Source organism: Artemia sp. Qi Xiang Cuo, chromosome 3 (assembly GCF_049724085.1).
Source record: "Artemia sp. Qi Xiang Cuo chromosome 3, ASM4972408v1, whole genome shotgun sequence".
NCBI classification, from domain to species: Eukaryota; Metazoa; Arthropoda; class Branchiopoda; order Anostraca; family Artemiidae; genus Artemia; species Artemia sp. Qi Xiang Cuo.
In genome coordinates, this window is record NC_142796.1 from 25,772,613 (window position 1) to 25,793,577 (window position 20,965).

The 20,965-nt window shown below is 34.8% G+C and overlaps 1 protein-coding gene and 1 pseudogene across 1 annotated transcript in view; one reads left to right on the top strand and one right to left on the bottom strand.

Annotated features, from left to right (window-relative positions):
* Positions 1 to 20,965, bottom strand: part of LOC148953921 (bifunctional glutamate/proline--tRNA ligase-like) — a 58,111-nt gene that overhangs the window by 30,173 nt on the left and 6,973 nt on the right. The window lies entirely within an intron of this gene.
* LOC148953926 (uncharacterized) lies at positions 15,591 to 18,882 on the top strand (annotated as a pseudogene).

Here is a 20,965-nt window from a genome sequence, read left to right on the forward strand (position 1 = left end):
GTGGTAACGAACTGTAAGTAAGGAGCGACCCGGCTCAATGGTAACCGAAACTCTAAAAAACGGGATTTTGATACCAATAGATACATTAAAAGAATCAGATTTTAATTCTGATTTCAAATATATAAGTTTCATTAAGTTTAGTCTTACCCATCAAAAGTTACGTGCCTGAGAAAATTTGGCTGATTTTCGAAAAAAGGGGGAAAGACCCCCTAACAGTTATAGAACCTTAATGAAAATCACACCATCATATTCAGCGTATCAGAGAACCCTACTGTAGAGGTTTCAAGCTCCTATCTACAAAAATGTGGAATTTTCCATTTTTTGCCAGAATAAATATCCCGGTGGGGTTTTTTTTTGTTTTTTTGTTTGTTTTTTTTTTTTTTTTTTTTTTTACCAATGGGTTATAGTTTAGAACCAGGGGTCCGAGAAAATAGTGGGTGGGCTAATTGGAACGGAAATTAAAAGTTGTAGTGCCCTTTTTAAGTGACCAAAAAAATAGAGGGCAACTAGGCCCCCTCCCACGCTCATTTTTTTCCCAAAGTCACCCGATCTAAATTTTGAGATAGCCATTTTGTTCAGCATGGTCGAAAATATGATAAATATGTCTTTTAGGATGACTTGATCCCCCAAAGTCCCCAGGGGGAGGGCTGAAATTTATGAACTTTACTCAATGTTAACATATAGTTTTGGTTATTGGGAAGTATACAGACTTTTTCAGAGGAGATGTTTTCTGGGAGGTGGGGGAAGGAGAGGGTGGGGGGCTATATGGAAGGATCTTTCCATGAAGGACGTTTTCATGGGGGACGGGACAGTGCTAGGACGGGGGCGCCGGATTTCCCAGCATTATTAAAGAGAAAGATCAGGAATTAAATAAAAAAAAACAAGTTTTTCAACTGATCAACTGATTGTGATTAAGAGGTCATTTTTAAAGAACTGGAAAAAAAAATTCGAACTATAGTTTAAAGAGCAGGGTATTGACTAGGGGGCGAACCCCCTAATATACGTGTTAAAAATTTATGAATATAGAAGTTCGTTACGTAAGTTAATTCTAAGTTACGTATATTTATTACTAATAAAAACGTTCGTAAATAAAATTAAACAAGTTTCGAGAAATCCATTTAACCAAATATAATATGCAAATTTTGTTTTAATTATTCATGTACGGTGAGCCAAAATCAAAACCTGCATTAATTCAAAAACGTTCAAAAATTAAATAAAAAAAACAAGTTTTTTTAACTCAAAGTAAGGAACGGCGTTAAAACTTAAAACGAACAGAAATTAGTCCGTTTATGAAGGGGGCTGTCCCCTCCTCAACGCCTCGCTCTTTACGCTAAAGTTTGACTTTCTCACAACTCTATTTTTTTAAACAATAAAAAAAATTTAGCGTATAGTGCGAGGCGTTGCGGAGGGGACAGCCTCCTTCATAACCGAAACTCTATAAAACGGGATTGGCTGGGGGAGGGGCAGGGCCTATTGTTTACATATAGTATAGGTTATTGCGAAGGATACAGACATTTTCCGGGTGGATTTTTTCTGGTAGGGGGGGGGCTGGGGGAGGGGTTTACATGGGAGGATCTTTCCATAGAGGAATTTTGCATGGGGATGGGAATTTTTCATGAAGGGGGTACCAGATTTCCCAGCATTATTTAAAAAACGATCAGAAATTAAATTAAAAAAAAAAAAAAAACGTTTCTGCAACTGAAAGTAAGGAATAAAATGAAAAAATTATACTAACAGAAATTATTACAAATATTAGGGGGTTCACCCTATCGTCAAAACCACGCTCTTTACGGTAAAGTTTTTCTTAGTACTTTCAAAAGATCTTTTTATTCTAATTAAACGGCCTTTGTGATTTTAGCGTAAAGAGACCAGGGGGAACCCCTTCATATACGTATATCAAACCGAACAGAAATTATTCCGTATATGAAGGGTTGCCTCCTCTTCAATACCTTGCTATTTATGTTATATTTCTGCTGTTTGTCCCATTTTTCAAGAACGGCTACTGAAACACAAGGGCCATATAATTAAAATAGGAAGCCTTATTTAAAGTTCTAACAGCTATAGCTTCGACATCAGATCGAGAGATCACTGGTTCAAACATTTTCACTGATATTAGTCAGAAGAAAGTGAACAGCTGTGACATTTTAACATAAAATAACATTTTTTTTTAACACAAAATAACTAAAAAAAAAAAATTTCAAATAGTTATATTTTGCTTCTAAGGTAGAGGGCGAAGGTGCAGCTTGTTCTTTTGTACAACTGCAACAGCAATATTACAACGCAAAAATAAATTTGCTGTGCTGTTCTGTTCTTGATCTTTTTTCCTGCTGTTTTGTATTCATTCTTTTGGATTAGATTTTCTTGCTGATTAACATTTTTGAACTGGTGCCTTATGTAAATTTATTGTGTCTATTATCTTATTCAAAAACTTAGTGTTGACAAAACAAAACATCTGTGTTTTGTAGCCAGTGAACTAGTGACATTTTGCTGAGAGTACCCTGAATTACGCAAGGAATTCTTTGACAGGTAAGTCAGAGTTTACACATTTAAATATATGGGTTTAGTTTAACATTTCCTGATTAGCATATCTCTAGGCTAGCCTAGCAACAGGTGTGATTAGGCATGGGCTATTAAATTAGAAACAAAATGGCTAGTATATATTTTCTGTTCCATAAGTTACAAGGCCTAGTCTACTGTTGAAAGATGCAGATTTCCTGAAAGAGTTAAAGCCACAGTTTGATGGTGTTTTTGAACCAAGATCCCAAACATGACACATCGTAGGCCTAGGCATTATGACAAAACACTATGCCATAGCATAGGTTTTTGATCTATTGAAATTTTGACAAAAAAACATTTTACCTTAATTTTCAGTTATCAGTTTCTTCTTCTCTAGGTTTAGTTCCAAAGATGCAATTCTTGTTAGAGTAGAATTTTAAGCCATAGGCCTGTGAAACCTAAGAAAATATAGGAAATTTAATAATAATAATTTCATTTTTGCCCACTCATCCTACAAAAATAGGGAAAAAGCAGAGTAGTACAAAAGAAGAAAAAGGAAAAAAAACACTCAATATCAAAGGACAAAATTATGTATTAACTTCTTCATTTGCACTTGTATGCCTAGATCTGATTTAGAGGCAAAAACTCAAACAATGTTTCCAATGCCTTTTTTTCAGCCTTTTTTTTATCATAAATTAATTTTACTCCCACCTCTATTTATACAGTTTCTGGTTTTATTTTTGCACATTAGGGGGGGGTAAATTTTTTTTATTTTTTAAATGTCCGGTACGTTTACCCCCCCCCCCCCTTCCCCCCACTGTGCAAATACATACCCTGAATTGGTATATATAGGGTTGGGGTTAAGATTCATTTCTTACTAAAATGATTGTTATATTTGGAAAGGGCATAAAAAAGGCATTATTCCTAAGTCAATAATATGAATTGCAAAAAATTCACTGTTTAAACCTACCTCTCATTTACATCAGAAATAAAATTTACCCCCACCCCCCTAATGTGCAAATATATACCCTTAATTGGTATATATGTAGGAGTGGGGGTAAAATTCATTTCCAAGAAAAATGATTATTACATTTGGAAAGAGAATAAAAAAAGGAATCAAGTGGTATGTTTACTTTATTTGTAAGTCAATAATATGAATAACAAAAAATTTACCAAAAGAGCTTCTACTATACTTAACCTCCCTCCCCTAATTTGTAAATTTATAGGCTATAACCCAAATTATATATTTCCCATATTTTTTACTTATTTTGTCAGCATTGATTCACTTTCAAACAGTTCGTGGTAACGAACTGTAAGTAAGGAGCGACCCGGCTCAATGGTAACCGAAACTCTAAAAAACGGGATTTTGATACCAATAGATACATCAAAAGAATCAGATTTTAATTCTGATTTCAAATATATAAGTTTCATTAAGTTTAATCTTACCCATCAAAAGTTACGTGCCTGAGAAAATTTGGCTGATTTTCAACAAAAGGGGGAAAGACCCCCTAACAGTTATAGAACCTTAATGAAAATCACACCATCATATTCAGCGTATCAGACAACCCGACTGTAGAGGTTTCAAGCTCCTATCTACAAAAATGTGGAATTTTCCATTTTTTGCCAGAAGAAAGATCACGGATGCGTGTTTATCTGTTTGTTTGTTTGTTTTTTTTTTGTTTTTTTTCCCCAGGGGTGATCGTATCGACCCAGTGGTCCTAGAATATCGTGGGAGGGCTCATTGGAACGGAAATTAAAAGTTCTAGTGCCCTTTTTAAGTGACCAAAAAAAATGGAGGGCAACTAGGCCCCCTCCCACGCTCATTTTTTTCCCAAATTCACCCGATCAAAATTTTGAGATAGCCATTTTGTTCATCATGGTAGAAAATATGATAAAATGTCTTTTAGGATGACTTGATCCCCCATAGTCCCCAGGGGGAGTGCTGAAAGTTATGAACTTTACTCAATGTTAACATATAGTATTGGTTATTGGGAAGTATACAGACTTTTTCAGAGGAGATTTTTTCTGGTTGGTGGGGGAAGGAGAGGGTGGGGGGCTATATGGGAGTATCTTTCCATAAAGGAGGATTTGATGGGGGAAGGGACATTGATGTGATGGGGGCGCCGTATTTCCCAGCATTATTAAAGAGAAAGATCAGAAATTAAATAAAAAAAAAACAAGTTTTTCAACTGATCAACTGATTGTGATTAAGAGGTCATTTTTAAAGAACTGGAAAAAAAATTCGAACTATAGTTTAAAGAGCAGGGTATTGACTAGGGGGCGAACCCCCTAATATACGTGTTAAAAATTTATGAATATAGAAGTTCGTTACGTAAGTTAATTCTAAGTTACGTATATTTATTACTAATAAAAACGTTCGTAAATAAAATTAAACAAGTTTCGAGAAAGCCATTTAACCAAATATAATATGCAAATTTTGTTTTAATTATTCATGTACGGTGAGCCAAAATCAAAACCTGCATTAATTCAAAAACTTTCAAAAATTAAATAAAAAAAACATGTTTTTTTAACTGAATGTAAGGAACGACGTTAAAACTTAAAACGAACAGAAATTATTCCGTATATGAAGGGGGCTGTCCCCTCCTCAACGCCTCGCTATTTACTCTAAAGTTTGACTTTCTCACAAATCTATTTTTTTAAAAAATAAAAAAAATTTTGCGTATAGAGCGCGGCGTTGCGGAGGGGACAGCCCCCTTCATAACCGAAACTCTATAAAACGGGATTGGCTGGGGGAGGGGCAGGGCCTATTGTTTACATATAGTATAGGTTATTGCGAAGTATACAGACATTTTCCGGGTGGATTTTTTCTGGTAGGGGGGGGGGGGCGGGGGGAGGGGTTTACATGGGAGGATCTTTCCATAGAGGAATTTTGCATGGGGAAGGGAATTTTTCATGAAGGGGGTACCGGATTTCCCAGCATTATTTAAAAAACGATCAGAAATTAAATTAAAAAAAAAAAAAAACGTTTATGCAACTGAAAGTAAGGAAGAAAATGAAAAGCTTATACTAACAGAAATTATTACATATATTAGGGGGTTCACCCTATCGTCAATACCTCGCTCTTTACGGTAAAGTTTTTCTTAGTACTTTCAAAAGATCTTTTTATTCTAATTAAACGGCCTTTGTGATTTTAGCGTAAAGAGACCAGGGGGAACCCCTTCATATACGTATATCAAACCGAACAGAAATTATTCCATATATGAAGGGTTGCCTCCTCTTCAATACCTTGCTATTTATGTTATATTTCTGCTGTTTGTCCCATTTTTCAAGAACGGCTACTGAAACACAAGGGCCATATAATTAAAATAGGAAGCCTTATTCAAAGTTCTAACAGCTATAGCTTCGACATCAGATCGAGAGATCACTGGTTCAAACATTTTCACAGATAGTAGTCAGAAGAAAGTGAACAGCTGTGAAATTTTAACATAAAATAACATTTTTTTTTTAACACAAAATAACTAAAAAAAAAAATATTTCAAATAGTTATATTTTGCTCCTAAGGTAGAGGGCGAAGGTGCAGCTTGTTCTTTTGTACAACTGCAACAGCAATATTACAACGCAAAAATAAATTTGCTGTGCTGTTCTGTTCTTGATCTTTTTTCCTGCTGATTTGTATTCATTCTTTTGGATTAGATTTTCTTGCTGATTAACATTTTTGAACTGGTGCCTTATGTAAATTTATTGTGTCTATTATCTTATTCAAAAACTTAGTGTTGACAAAAGTGTTGACAAAACAAAACATCTGTGTTTTGTAGCCAGTGAACTAGTGACATTTTGCTGAGAGTACCCTGAATTACGCAAGGAATTCTTTGACAGGTAAGTCAGAGTTTACACATTTAAATATATGGGTTTAGTTTAACATTTCCTGATTAGCATATCTCTAGGCTAGCCTAGCAACAGGTGTGATTAGGCATGGGCTATTAAATTAAAAACAAAATGGCTAGTATCTATTTTCTGTTCCATAAGTAACAAGGCCTAGTCTACTGTTGAAAGATGCAGCTTTCCTGAAAGAGTTAAAGCCACAGTTTGATGGTGTTTTTGAACCAAGATCCCAAACATGACACATCGTAGGCCTAGGCATTATGACAAAACACTATGCCATAGCATAGGTTTTTGATCTATTGAAATTTAGACAAAAAAAAAACATTTTACATTAATTTTCAGTTATCAGTTTCTTCTTCTCTAGGTTTAGTTCCAAAGATGCAATTCTTGTTAGAGTAGAATTTTAAGCCATAGGCCTGTGAAACCTAAGAAAATATAGGAAATTTAATAATAATAATTTCATTTTTGCCCACTCATCCTACAAAAATAGGGAAAAAGCAGAGTAGTACAAAATAAGAAAAAGGAAAAAAAACACTCAATATCAAAGAACAAAATTATGTAGTAACTTCTTCACTTGTATGCCTAGATCAGATGTAGAGGCAAAAACTCAAACAATGTTTCCAATGCCTTTTTTTCAGCCTTTTTTTTTATAATAAATTAATTTTACTCCCACCTCTATTTATACCGATTCTGGGTTTTTTTTTGCACATTAGGGGGGGGGTAATTTTTATTTATTTTTTAAATGTCCGGTAAGTTTACCCCCCCCCTTCCCCCCAATGTGCAAATATATACCCTGAATTGGTATATATAGGATTGGGGTTAAGATTCATCTCTTACTAAAATGATTGTTATATTTGGAAAGGGCATAAAAAAGGCATTATTCCTAAGCCAATAATGTGAATTGCAAAAAATTTACTGTTTAAACCTACCTCTCATTTACATCAGAAATAAAATTTACCCCCACCCCCCTAATGTGCAAATATATACCCTTAATTGGTATATATGTAGGAGTGGGGGTAAAATTCATTTCCAAGAAAAATGATTATTACATTTGGAAAGAGCATAAAAAAAGGAATCAAGTAGTATGTTTACTTTATTTGTAAGTCAATAATATGAATAACAAAAAATTTACCAAAAGAGCTTCTACTATACTTAACCTCCCTCCCCTAATTTGTAAATGTATAGGCTATAACCCAAATTATATATTTCCCATATTTTTTATTTATTTTGTCAGCATTGATTCACTTTTTAAACACGAGTGACACATTGGATATAGTTTGGGCTATATATTTGCACATTACAGGGCTGGGGGGAGGGAGGGGTTTAATATTTTCTGCATAATATGAAGTAAGCATTATTTTCTTTACATGTCTCCTTCTCTATAGTTTAAAGTTTTTGCTAATATAGTACCAAACCAATTTAGGATGGGCACTAGGCACTAGTGTGCAACATTTACCAGTAAGTTTCAAAACTTACTCCTACCAAATAAGTTACTGGTGAATTTGGTAAGTTACCCCACAAGTGGTAAGTTTCAAATACTCATGAATTTTAAAGAAAATATTCTCTCTTCTCTGACACATTGATAAGAATAAATAGTTTTGCATCAATTTATTTGTTTATTTCCTACTTTGGTTACAAAGGGGAAAAAATTATAATAAATTGAACTTCAGGCTTCAGATAATTCTTTATAAGAGATTAGAGCTGCTGTTGCTCCTCCTCATGTGGTGCATCTTCAAACACTGTCTGGCAGACCACCTCTACTATAATGTGGCAGTGAACTATTGATAGGAAGACATAATAGCAGTGTCAACATCCCTTCCATCCCCTCACATCAATTTCCAGGCATTTTTTAAGCTGTATGGTGAAGCTCATTTTTTCCTATTGAGTAACTGACAAACAATTAGAATTTTGCTTGATGTGGTTTCTATGATGGGTCTGTACTAGTCCATAACTTGACCAGAGTCGGTTGTAGGAGTCTACAGTAACACAAAATTTTTAAATTTTTAAAGCCACACCCAAAAGCAGCAACATCACAAAAAATAGCCCACCAACAAGCTGCCAATTTGACAGCTTGTGCAGTCTCAAAGTACAATGATTTGGAAAATGGGCCAGTTCTGGACATGTAGCTACAGAGTTCTGTGTTCAGAACTCCAAAAAAGTCAGCTTCAGATCTTTTGTTAAACGAATCACCATCCTTCCAAAATTGGTAGGAAAATTTAGCCATCTCATCGATCCAACTTACTGCATCCGTAAATTCATCCTTAAATGAGAACATAGGAAACAACTAAAGACATTGAGGCAGACTTGGCTAAGATTGTAAAATACAATAAAAAGTCAAAACATGCAAAAGCCAGCACTAGTATCCATTTCAAAACAAAGATTCCAAAGAAAAGATTCATTTAGATTTTGTGATGACCTTCTTATAACAACACTTCATCTAGAAATAATTAAGAATCTAGTGGGATGATGGGAAAGATTTAAGTTTGGGCACTAGTTGTTGTTGTGTCACCATTGCATTGCTAGATTAGAAGAGATTGGAGTGGAATATTTCTTATTTATAGGCCTTACCACCTTCATTATAGCTGGATATATAATTCACTGATTATTTATTCTATTGTTAAAGACAGCCAGTCAAAAAAATCAAGTCAAAAACTCAACAAATTAAATTGACCTCTGCTATGAACACCTTATTCATTCAGACTGACTGACTCATTGCATATCCATTTTTTTCTTTTTTATTTTACTCAGGCAGGAAATGACAAAGAGGTTGTCCAACAGAGTAACATCAGCATAAGCATTAAGGGGTATGGCTCATGCATTGAATCTGTTGAATGAAAATTTTTTTTATGATAGATTTTAGTGAAGTGGCAGCTCTCTTAGGGATGGATTTGATTCAATTGAGAACATTTCTGTTCATCAAATACTTAGACTTAGCACAACTTATGAAACTTACCAGTAAGTTAGACAGAAATAAATGTCAACATGTAAACAATGTAAACAATGTAAACATCAAAGTCTTTTACTCAAGCCTACTATTACCATAGGATAGGATGGTTTTAGCTATTCTTAGTTAGACTGCAAAGTGTTTTTCATTTTTTGGGGGATGCTTGTAAATATTTCATGGATGCTACCAAGTTGTAAAATTTGCAATTTTCAATTATGCCAAGTGTAAATTATGGGCTAAATTTCTTAAATTTTTTTATGTTGTAAGCTAAACTATTTTACCTTTGAAATCATAATGCTGTTTTGGTCTAGCTTATATGGGACATTATTATATTATATAGGCCCAAATGTTTTTTTGGGGGGGTGGGTGTTAAGGAAAAATGATGGGCTTTTGGTATACAAGTTTATTGTGTAAAGTTGCTGAATGTTTAGTGCAGGGATGTATATTGAAATTAATTAGTAATTAAAAAACTTTTTTCTAGGTTGCTCGACTCATTGAAGGTTTTCAAGTTGAATGAGCCTGTAATGGATTAAGGTAATCAGTGACATTTTTGGAAGGTGACATTATGCTTACAATCTTTTCTAACCTGTAGTTTATTAGCCTAATTCTTGATGGATTATTTACGCCTAATACATGCTTCTTTTGGTTGAAGCACAAATGCCTACCTTGTAATTTTAATTTACTTTGTGCAAGACAACCTACTATTTTTATTAAGATAGTTCACTTACTTTTTCAAACTTATGAAACATTTTTATGCAAAAGGGAATTGCTCATCCTGTTTTATGTTTTATAACTGCATTCCTAGAACACTAAACCAGTACCCCTTCAGTACCTGTACCTAAGTCCAGTATGTAAACCAGTACCTGGATATTATAAGTCAAACATCCGGTTATTTTGATTCTTATAAGATTAAACACTTCCTTTAAATCAAAATTGAGTAGCATCATGTATGCATTATTAGCACACTTTTGATTAAACAGACAACTCAACTAGAAATAATGACACAAAACATTTGACTGCAACAGATAATCAGTATAAACTTTGCATTCAGTTCAAAAAATAACTGTAAGACATGATTTTCAATTTTCTTTTTTTCTTGTTTGATATTTTGTCTTTGGCAAGTATGGTGTTAAACATTTTATGTTTTTTGGAGCTTTTTTTTATTTTTGTCTACTTATGTTTCCTCTTTGAGGAATTTTTGTTTCTTATTCATATATTCAAACTTTTTTCTTTGTTTCATCTTGTCCTAATAATAATATAATAAATTCTTTAGAAATTATAACACAAAAATTCTCTTCTTCTTTTTTGAAATTTTGTCTTTGGCACGTATGTTGTTAAATATTTAATGTTCTTTGTATTTTTTTTTGTGATTTTAGTCTTCTTATGTTTTCTTCTGGGGGTAATTTTGATTTCTTATTCATAGTCTACCTTTTCTCTTTGTTTTATCTTATTTTGCTAATACTAATTCTCTTTCATTTCTTTTTTCAGGTGCTGTATCTAAAGTAATATTTTTCTTAATATTTTCTTAATATTTGCATTTTCTTAGGGATTTTTTAGGCTTTGTAGGTCACAAATATTTATAGAAAGAAGACAGCTCTAGGTCCATAGGGTATCTGATAGCAATTGCAATGGTTTCACAAGATCGGAGGAAGAAACTCAAAGAGAAGGAAAGATACAAAAGTCGAGCCAAACAAGTAGCTGGCAAAACGAAAGAGCACTATGAGAAAAACAAGGACGTTCTCAAATTGAGTGCCAAAAACAAATCTAAGCAGGATGAGAAAGCAGCAGCTCTGAATAAACGTCGAGTTTTAAAACGATATAACACTGATGAGGAGTATCATCAGAAAAGTATCAAATTCATCATCAGAGCGTGTGAAGGACAAATACAGAAATGATGAGTCTTATCGCCAGAGGATTATCAAGTCTTCATCGGAACGTGTGAAGAACAAATACAGAAATGATGAGTCTTATCGCCTGAGGACTATCAAGTCTGCATCGGAACGTGTGAAGGATAAATACAGAAATGATGAGACTTACCGCCTGAGGACTATCAAGTCTGCATCGGAATATGTGAAAGATATATATAAAAATGACAAGACTTACCGCCTGAGTACTATCACGTCTGCATCAATCCAGAGAAACACTAAATACAGAGAAAATGAAGAGTATCATCAGCATTACGTCAAGCCTGCATCAATCCAGAGATATACTAAATACAGAGATAATGAAGAGTATCGTCAGAATTACATCAAGACTGCATCAATCCAGAGAAATACTAAATACAGAGAAAATGAAGAGTATCGTCAGAATTACATCAAGTCTGCATCAATCCAGAGAAATACTAAATACAGAGATAATGCAGACTATCGTCAGCATTATGTCAAATCAGTCTCATCAAAACAAATAAACAAATACAGGAATGATGATTTGTATCGTAGAAATCACATAGAAAAGGCTACTGCTTACAATATATTGAAAAGATACAAAGGGATTGATTCTTCTTGTAAGGAACAGATGAGAAAAACATCAAACAAAATAATCAAATTCTACAAGAGTTTCTGTAGAAGCCGCATGTTGAGGAAAAAACATGACAAAACATTCTCCTTTCACTCAAATCTCCCTGAACTGGCAATGAGATCTACGCCAAAGAAAGTGAGAAGTTATCCTTCAAAAAGGATAGAGAAAAGTCATAGCCAAGTACAAACCAGTATCAAGTCTTTAGATATATCTTGCTTCTTAAGCCAGTCTAAGCACAATTTGACTCAGGCTAAAAACAGGCGGTCAAGTTTATTTGCAAGAAATTACAGAAAAAAATGGGCATATAAGTCTAGGACGTTAGCAAACATGAAATCAGATTTAGAAAAGTTAAATACTATCTTTGATATGTACAAAAAACATAATAGAAAGCATTCCACCATTGAAATTAAACTACTGCTAGAAAAAGCTAAAGCGGTCATTAACAGAGCTTCAAATTCACTAGCAAAGCTAAATGCAAGCATCCAAAAGCAGTGTTCAAAGTTTTTGGAGCATCTACCAAAAACAGATTATGTCCCTGATGTTGAAGAATTAACCGTTGCACTGGGAAATGTCAGGGAACATTTTGTTTATAATGAAGCATATCATCTCGAATCCGCTCATAAGATCTTTGGCGTCAATCATTGCTTGAGATGTGGTCACATCGGTGACCTTTACACAACAATTCCAATTAACGAGGAAGGAAAAGCCATGTTTTTGACTATGGTAATAATCAAGCTGTAGAAGTTGGTAACAGATGCTTGTCTGTGAGGACAACACAAAACCAGCAAGATGATGAAACTTGCCGCAGCCTTCCTAATTTTGTACCTCCTTTTTTCAATAGGTTAGTAGCAAGACCAGAAATGGAATCTCCTACTAATTTAGATTATGAAGAATGGAATACTAAGGTTCAAAATAGCATCAGTGGTATTTGTCAGCAATATGGGATGGAGGATTTAAATGAAAACACTTTAGTGGATAAGACCACTGGAAGAAAATCAACTGTAAAAAGTAGGTTGACTGAAAAAAATCACCCAATTAAATGGAAATATCACCAAGATCTTTGCAAATATGAGCCCATGGATATTGAAATGTGTCAAATACTCTTTTGCACAATTTCCGAGATGAACAAAGAAGATTCATCAATGGATTCCCTTGTAGAATTGTATTTGGATAATCTCATTTATTGCGCAAACCATTCAATTCGGCTTGACAAAATGGAACATTCAATTTACTCTCCCCCACACAATGGATATTACAGCTTTCTTTGTGCTCTACGAGCATTGGCACCACATTTTCCTGTTCTGACAAACTTTGTTAGAAGCTTATACAAGGCAGTAGAAAGATGCAGAATCATTAGAGATGTAATAACAATTTGGAGCAAAGGTAGTATTGTACAAGTAAAATCCATTGTAGAAGCTGCAAATTCGAAATTGAGGATGAAAAACTTACCCAGCTTTCTGGGGCCTATGCATCCTCGGGTATCTGCAGAAGAATCGGAAATTATGAATGTCTTTGGGAAAAATCTAACAAAAGTAGCACAGATAAGAGACGAATACCCATCAGTTCCTTGTGATAGTTGCGAGCAGTTAAAACTGCCAAATGATGTAAAACCTCTTAGCTTTTTTTTCGAAACGAAAAGGCTTCGATTATATGACCCAAATTATTCACGAGGAGACTTATAAGTATATACCTGAAGAAGAGAGAGATGATGTCCATTTGTCAATTGACTGGATGGAACACTTATTGGAAATAATCAAGTTGTGTGTATATTATGCAGGAAAAATCTTCTCTAATACAGAATATTTCCGTTCTATTGGAAAATGATCTTAACGTTCAAGCAACTCCAGATTGCATCAATAATTCGAATGAATGTGAACTGGCAATGATACGATTTGTCTTGCCCTGTCTAAGTGTTGTTAGACTTGGACAAGGCATGGGATCAAAAAGACCTTCAAATGAATTGACAGAGGCACTTAAATGAAGAATTGTATATCTACCTGTAGATGTTAAAGCTAATGCAGACGTAAAACCATATAAGTTGGTAAACATTGATAGCTTTGTGATACTTGTCAATGGACAACCAACATATTACAATAATGTTTGGGTAGCATTTACCGATTTAAGGAAAATACATAAAGCATTCCATTGGTCGAAAGAAAACAATATTGTGTTTATGAACATTAAAGCATATACACTAGAAGAGTTAAAAGAGAGTCATAAGAGTAGTGTATTATAAATATAAAATGGATAATAGCAAACACATGAAATAACTTAGGGAGAAAATTTATAAAAACTAAAAAATGATTCCGAGTCACACTTAGTAGAGCATTTTTGTATGAAACCCCTTGACTCATCAGTGCCAAAAGACTTTATTGATGAATTCAAGAACAACAAAACATTGAGAATGACCCAGTTTAAACTGAAAAGACAACATGGTTTAGAGGAGGATCTCTTTTATGAGGAATTGGACATCAAAGCATTCCCAAATCTCTTCCCTGATAGCAAAACCATTTGTAGGACATGACCAGTAGGTATGCGATGTAAAATGCAGACTACAACGAAGGGTGTCCTCTTAGTAGACACCCACACTTTTGTTTAGACAAAATCTATTTATTTCACATCTTTCAGCATCAAGAGCTTTCTTATTTTTGTAATTATGTTGGACATATGATTAGCACTGTCAGGCCTAATCAAAGTGCAAAATATTTTGTGGATCGACTTCAAAAATGAGACGGTGAAATGGAAACGTCAATTTTTTCAGTCCAGTCAAAGTAAGAGGATCTCGACAATATTTTCATGCGTTGGCGGGAAAAGTGAAGTCTATGATCGAGTAAGAAAGGCCACTAACGTTGTTTCTTACAGCCGCTTGTGCAGAATGGTTTTCTCCAGAATTCATGCGACACTCACGCGACATAACAGCCCCGTGGCTGGCATTGATGAAATGACATAAGCTGAATTAACAGCAATGGACCCTGTATCTGTGGCTACACATTTTCACAAAAAATGGAGGGCCATATTCAATAATCTTATCTCTGCAAAGTTGAATCCGGTCTTTGGTAAAATCAATGATTACTTTTAGAGAATTTAATACCAACCGAGAGGTGCACCACGTATGCATTCAATTTTCAAGGTAGACGATGCACCAGTAATTGGAAAATAATTACTGGATGAAGTTACAAGGTACATTGATAGCATTATTACGTGGCAGTTTCCTGACAAACTATTGAGTCTTACCCTGAACAAAGTTGTTTTCCATCACCAGACACACCAATGCAACAACTACTCCCAATGGAAGTTCATAAGGAGTTCAGTCAAAGGGAGTACTTGTTACAGATTCAGCTTTCCTTGCCCTTTTGAAAGACACACTGACATACATGACGTGATGATCTATTTGGTTCATGAGACAAACAACGAAAAACCAAGAAGGAGAATATATGACATCGCTCGTACAGATAAGGAGAGCTACATCAATGATTACAATCCCTCATTGTTATTGGCCAATCTATCAAATGTTGATGTTCAATATATTGGTCATATTGGCTCAAAGTTTCCATACTATATAACAGACTACATGACAAAAGGTGAGAAGTCAGAAATTGATGAGATGTGGGAAGAAGTGAATAATGCATACCAAGGTCTGGGCCCCCGGGCAATGTCATTTCTATTAAATTCAGTTCAAACGCGTCAAGTTGGAGCAGTAGAGGCGGCAAATAGGCTTCTTGGCACAAAATTCTACAGTTTCTCGAGGCAATTTAGATTTGTGGAGTTATCCAAGGGGATAGGTCTAAAAAGGACACTTAAAACATTCAAGGAATTGGAAGAAATTGCAAGCCAGGATCCCCAAAAGTTGGATCTGTATGTTGCACACTTGATAGCTGATGTTTATCCAAATAGGCCAGAGCATATGGAAAACCTGAGTCTATATGAGCTGTTGTCTTGGCATGAACGTGAACGATGGGGCAATGATGAAAAAATGCTACTGAATACAGGTTCATTTTTTTACGACGACGCAATCAAAAACCATATATCATACAGCACAAAAAGGTCAATCCTTTTGAATCCGACGAAAAGAAAGAACAGTACTATGGTATGCTGTTGAAATTGTTCAAGCCGGGGAGAAATGAATGTGATATTCCTGTTTGTGACCAACAACTTTGAGACATATTGCATTGAAAGTGAAAAACGTCCAGCCATGATAGCCTATCATGAGAAGTTGGTAAATAAAACCCCATGTGATGCCGAATTTGAGACAAGAATACGCCAGCGAGTCACGGATATTCAGGCTAATCAAATGAATTACTTAACTGATGGGCAGCAGGAGACTGATGATCCAAAAACCGCAACACAAGGAGAGATCATTGATAGAGCGGCTGATACCATGGAAGATGAAGTCAATGTAAATCAACAGCTACTAAAGACAATGACAGGTGAAAAGTTGTCAAATAACTTCAATTTTCTTAATTTAAATTAGAAGAGGATTTTTGTCGGAATCACAGGCAACCAAAAAACTGGAGCAATGACAAGCCCCTTAGAATGATAGTTCCTGGCTTTGGGGGAAGTGGGGAGTCAAGAGTAATTAGCTCACATAGAAAGTTCTTTTGTCGGGACTTTGCGAGGGACGATCGCCCAGTAGTTGTAATGACCCCTATTGGATTTGCTGCTCATAGTATAAAGGGGGTTACCATACATAGATGCTTAAGTCTGCCAGTTGACCAGCAGACAACTGCAAAGTATGCATCATTATCCACTGAACTATTGCTGACGCTACGAAACACTTGGACGAACGCGACTGTTCATTATAGATGAAATAAGCATTGTTTCTTCTCTTATGCTGATGTATATTCATTTGCACTTGACGGAAATTAAATCTAATAATTTCCCAATGGGAAATACCAACTTTGTTCTCTTTGGAGATTTTTTTCAGTTTAGGCCTGTGTTGGCAAATCCACCACTTCTTCCTTTACGTGTCAAGGGATCAAAAATAGACTTGGATCCAGGGGATCTTTTAATCTATGGCATGAATTTGAATATTAATAGCTGACAATCAACATTAGGCAAAAAAAAGGACAAGCCATATTCTGATATTCTTGAACACACAAGCTTGGCCATTGTGAAGGACAGCATCTCAAGTGTCTTTCTGCACGAAAGTTTGGATGCATGTCGTGAGCCACTTCAGAAGAAATTACCAAATTATATTTTAATTTTTGCAAGGAAGGCAAAGTTCTGGTTATTTTGATGCCCACAAACGACGACTGTAGGCTAATAAACAACACTCTGCTAAAAGAAACGAGTTCGGAACATGTTACACTGACTGCTATTGATTGTCCTTTTTCTGTGGTCAGAAATAAGGGAAATGAGGAAGAAGCTGCAAAAAGTGTTTTCACCTGTGCTAATGACAGCAAACAAACAGCTAGTGCATTAACAAAATTGATATTATCAATTGGTGCACGAATAATGCTTCAAAGGAATATCGTTGTGGATAAAGGCTAAGTAAACGGATCTATGGGGTACGTTAAAAAGTTTAAAAGTATACCATCTGGTGAGATAGTAAATGTCTTGGTGCAATTTGATGGCCAAAAGCAGTTGACAAGTATAGGCCGTGCTACAGTTCGATTTGAAGCACTCAAAGAGGTGTATTATACTAGAAAACAGTTTCCATTGCAACTAGTATTTGCAATTACTATTCACAAGTCTCAAGGCCTGAGCTTGGAATGTGCTATTGTTGATGCAGGAAGTTGTTGCTTTGGACCAGGGATGATTTATGTTGCTTTATCCAGAGTTACCAGTAGTGCAGGACAGCATCGTCTTGTACTTGATCCATGTAAAATTACTGCTGACATGGAAGCCATCTCAGATTATAATCGTCATAGGAGTAGTTTTAGACCACATCTTCCATTATTGAAAATCACCCAAGCATCGAATACCAATTTGACCAATAGCGGTCATGGACATGGGTAGTACAGAAGCTGTTTCTGCAAAAAGTAAGAAAAGTAAGACTAGTGTCGAACTTGCAATCATTGGAAAGGGGAAACAAAAAGGCAGCAGTAGAAGATTCGTTTTCAAATAAGACGAAATGCCGAACAACATTGTCTAAGACGAATGAATCAAAATCAAACGGTAAGATAGTGCCGATGAAAGGTGATAACGTTCTACAAGTCACTGAAGGAAACAAGAAAAGAACTAACCGAAGATAGCTCCATCAAAGGGGTATTGGTGCTGGTAGAAAAGATTTCCAAAACAGAGATTGTGTTTCATGCTATGCAAATTCTGCAGTTCAGTGCGTTTTCAGCTTACACAGAATACTTTTTGATATGTTGCAGAATTCACAAGGCAACACTGCAGCTGAAATTTTACGGCTAGCAGTGTCGTCCCTTGACAAGATTGAGTCGACAGTCCACCTAAGATAATTACTGCCGACTGTGTATGGGTTTGCTGACGACAAATATCAGTCACCCTGTGAGTTTTGGGAAGCTTTTTTTTGAAGTATGGATGAAGAAAACTCGGAAACAAACTCATCAACTACCCTTAGTCCTCTTAGTAGACTATTTCAGTTCAAGAATCATAAATTTTTGGCTTGTCGCCGCTGTAACTGGAGCCAAATTGATGATAATAGGACAAATAGAAAATTGTGCTATTTTCCAGTTCCAAGAGTTCTAAATCCGGATGCACCAGCTCATGAAGAGGTTGCTGAGACATCGGACATTCAATTTAGTGAAGTGTCAAGTCCAAATTCGGTTGAAAAATTTTGTCAAAATGAACATCAACTAACATCACAGACAGTTTTTACTGATATGCCACAGTTTCTTGCGATTAACTTGGACAGGAGTGCAATGGCACATAAAAATACTAAAAGAATAATTGGTTTTGATTCAGATTATACATTGCTGAAAAGAAAAATGTATGAGGTCAAAACTGAAGTTGGCTACAATCACATCGTCGTATGCTTGAAACGATATAGAGAAATAGCCATTTTTGGTCATTCAGGTATTAATTTCAACTGTGGTCACTATTACGCTTACAGGCGAACGTTGGAAGGTACATGGTGTATTTGCGATGATTCAAATGTGAAATTGATGGTATAACCTTAATTATATATCTCCAATGAATTCTGTCACTTCTTTTGGTCTTGACTGACACTAAGCTACAAGAAACTAACGAAAAAAAAATTCTTCTACATTGTGTCAATTGATTAACAACTTTAATGTTCAGCCTTATATCATAAAAGTACCTTATTTATTTTTTCTTTTTCTTTGGCTTTTTTTGACAAGTTTTCTTTGCATTTGTAATTGATTTATTCTTTTAAATTGTTAACTGGAAAATGATCATTCAGTGTGACTTTTTAATTTCTTTAGGACCTTTTTCCTATTTAATGTTAATTTTTTCTTATTTTTAACCCGAAATTCAAATATAACCCTTCGAAGCTTGTCAGAGCGATTAATTGAAGTAAATATCATATCTTCCTTTATTATTATATTTTAGTCTAAATTTAGACTTCATTAAATAGTTAAGCAAAGTCAAACACCTATAAATAATATAAATATACAATTTAACCATATTTAAATTTATTGAAGTAACTTGATTTAAAATATTTCTTCTTTTTTGGGTTTCTCTACATTCAATTATTGCCTTAACTAGAGTCTATGATTCTATGACATATGTACTAATTATTCATCAATTAGCTTCGAAATGCTAAAACCTATTTACTAAAAACTGTATAATTAGAATTATTCTCTGCTTTGAATTAATATATCAAATTTTGTACTAAGTAAACATCATTTGGATTCGAATTACTGAGAAAGTGATTTAGGTAAAAATTTACTCTAATTTTCATCGTCACATTTCTTTTGGCAATTTCGTCCATTTGGAGAAGGACTTCGTCCTGGTCTTCTAATTTAACATAATTCAATACTTTGGTGAAAAGTTTTAGTTCAAAATCATCTTAGGTCACCTATAATGTAAAATTAGCACGAATTAACCAGTAGATATTTTAAAATAAATAACAATTACAATTTAAAATTATATAAACAAAAATAGTTAATAGTCTATATAGTACATTAAACAATATAGTTATGATAATTAAACTGTTAAAATGATAATAGCATTAAATGAACAAAAATAGTAACGGAATGATGTTAAATGTTAATCAGAGATTTGAACGTGTTCAATGTAGCACAGTAGACATAGCTCTCACACGATGCTTGGAAAAGTAATGGATGAGAAGGGTGCGATGCCGTTGGATAATTTAGGGAAGGCGCAAGGACAACTATACGTCGGGACTACTACCGTCAGGACATCAACGAAATCCGTCAGAAAATCGACCCGTCAGAACATCGATAGTCAGAATCGCTACCCGTCAGAACATCGACACGTTAGTTCATCGACAGTCACAATCACTACCCGTCAGAACGTCGACAGTCATTCCATCAACATTTTTTCTACCTACGAAATTCCGTCAGAGCCACTGACCGTCAAACTGTCAACAGTCATAACATCTACAAAAATTTTCATAACGAAAATCCGTCAGAACGTCGACAGTCATAATATCGACACGTCATAACATCAAAAATTTTAAAACTCTTATTTGTTTGGGGTTTAGGGGGGACAAGGTACCTCGGTTAGGTTAGGTTACGTATTTAATATATGCTATGCTTTACCCCATCCCCCTGATGTGCAAATATATAGCCGAGATTTGTTTCTAAACTATTATATACTTATTACTATTATATAATCGTATAAATTTTTTTCATAACGAAAATCCATCAGAAACACTAACCGTCTGAATGTCGACAGTCATAACATAGACACGTCATAACATCTAAAAAAATTTCATAACGAAAACACATCAGAACCATTAACCGTCAGAACGTCGACAGTCATAAAAATTGCACATCATAAAATCTAAAAAATTGGTTGATGTTATGACTGTAGAAATTCTGACGGGTAACTATTGTGACTGTCGATGTTCTGACGGATTTGCCTTGTCAACGAAATGACGTTTAGTGCTTGTGACGGTTAGCTGAAATGGTACCATCCCCTTATAATACTAAATGCAAACAATTATTTACAGAGCAACATCTTATTCTGTCCATTTTTGGGATTCTATATTCCATTTTTTGTATTTTATATCATTAGCATGGATTAAACAGTAGTTATGGTAAAATCGCA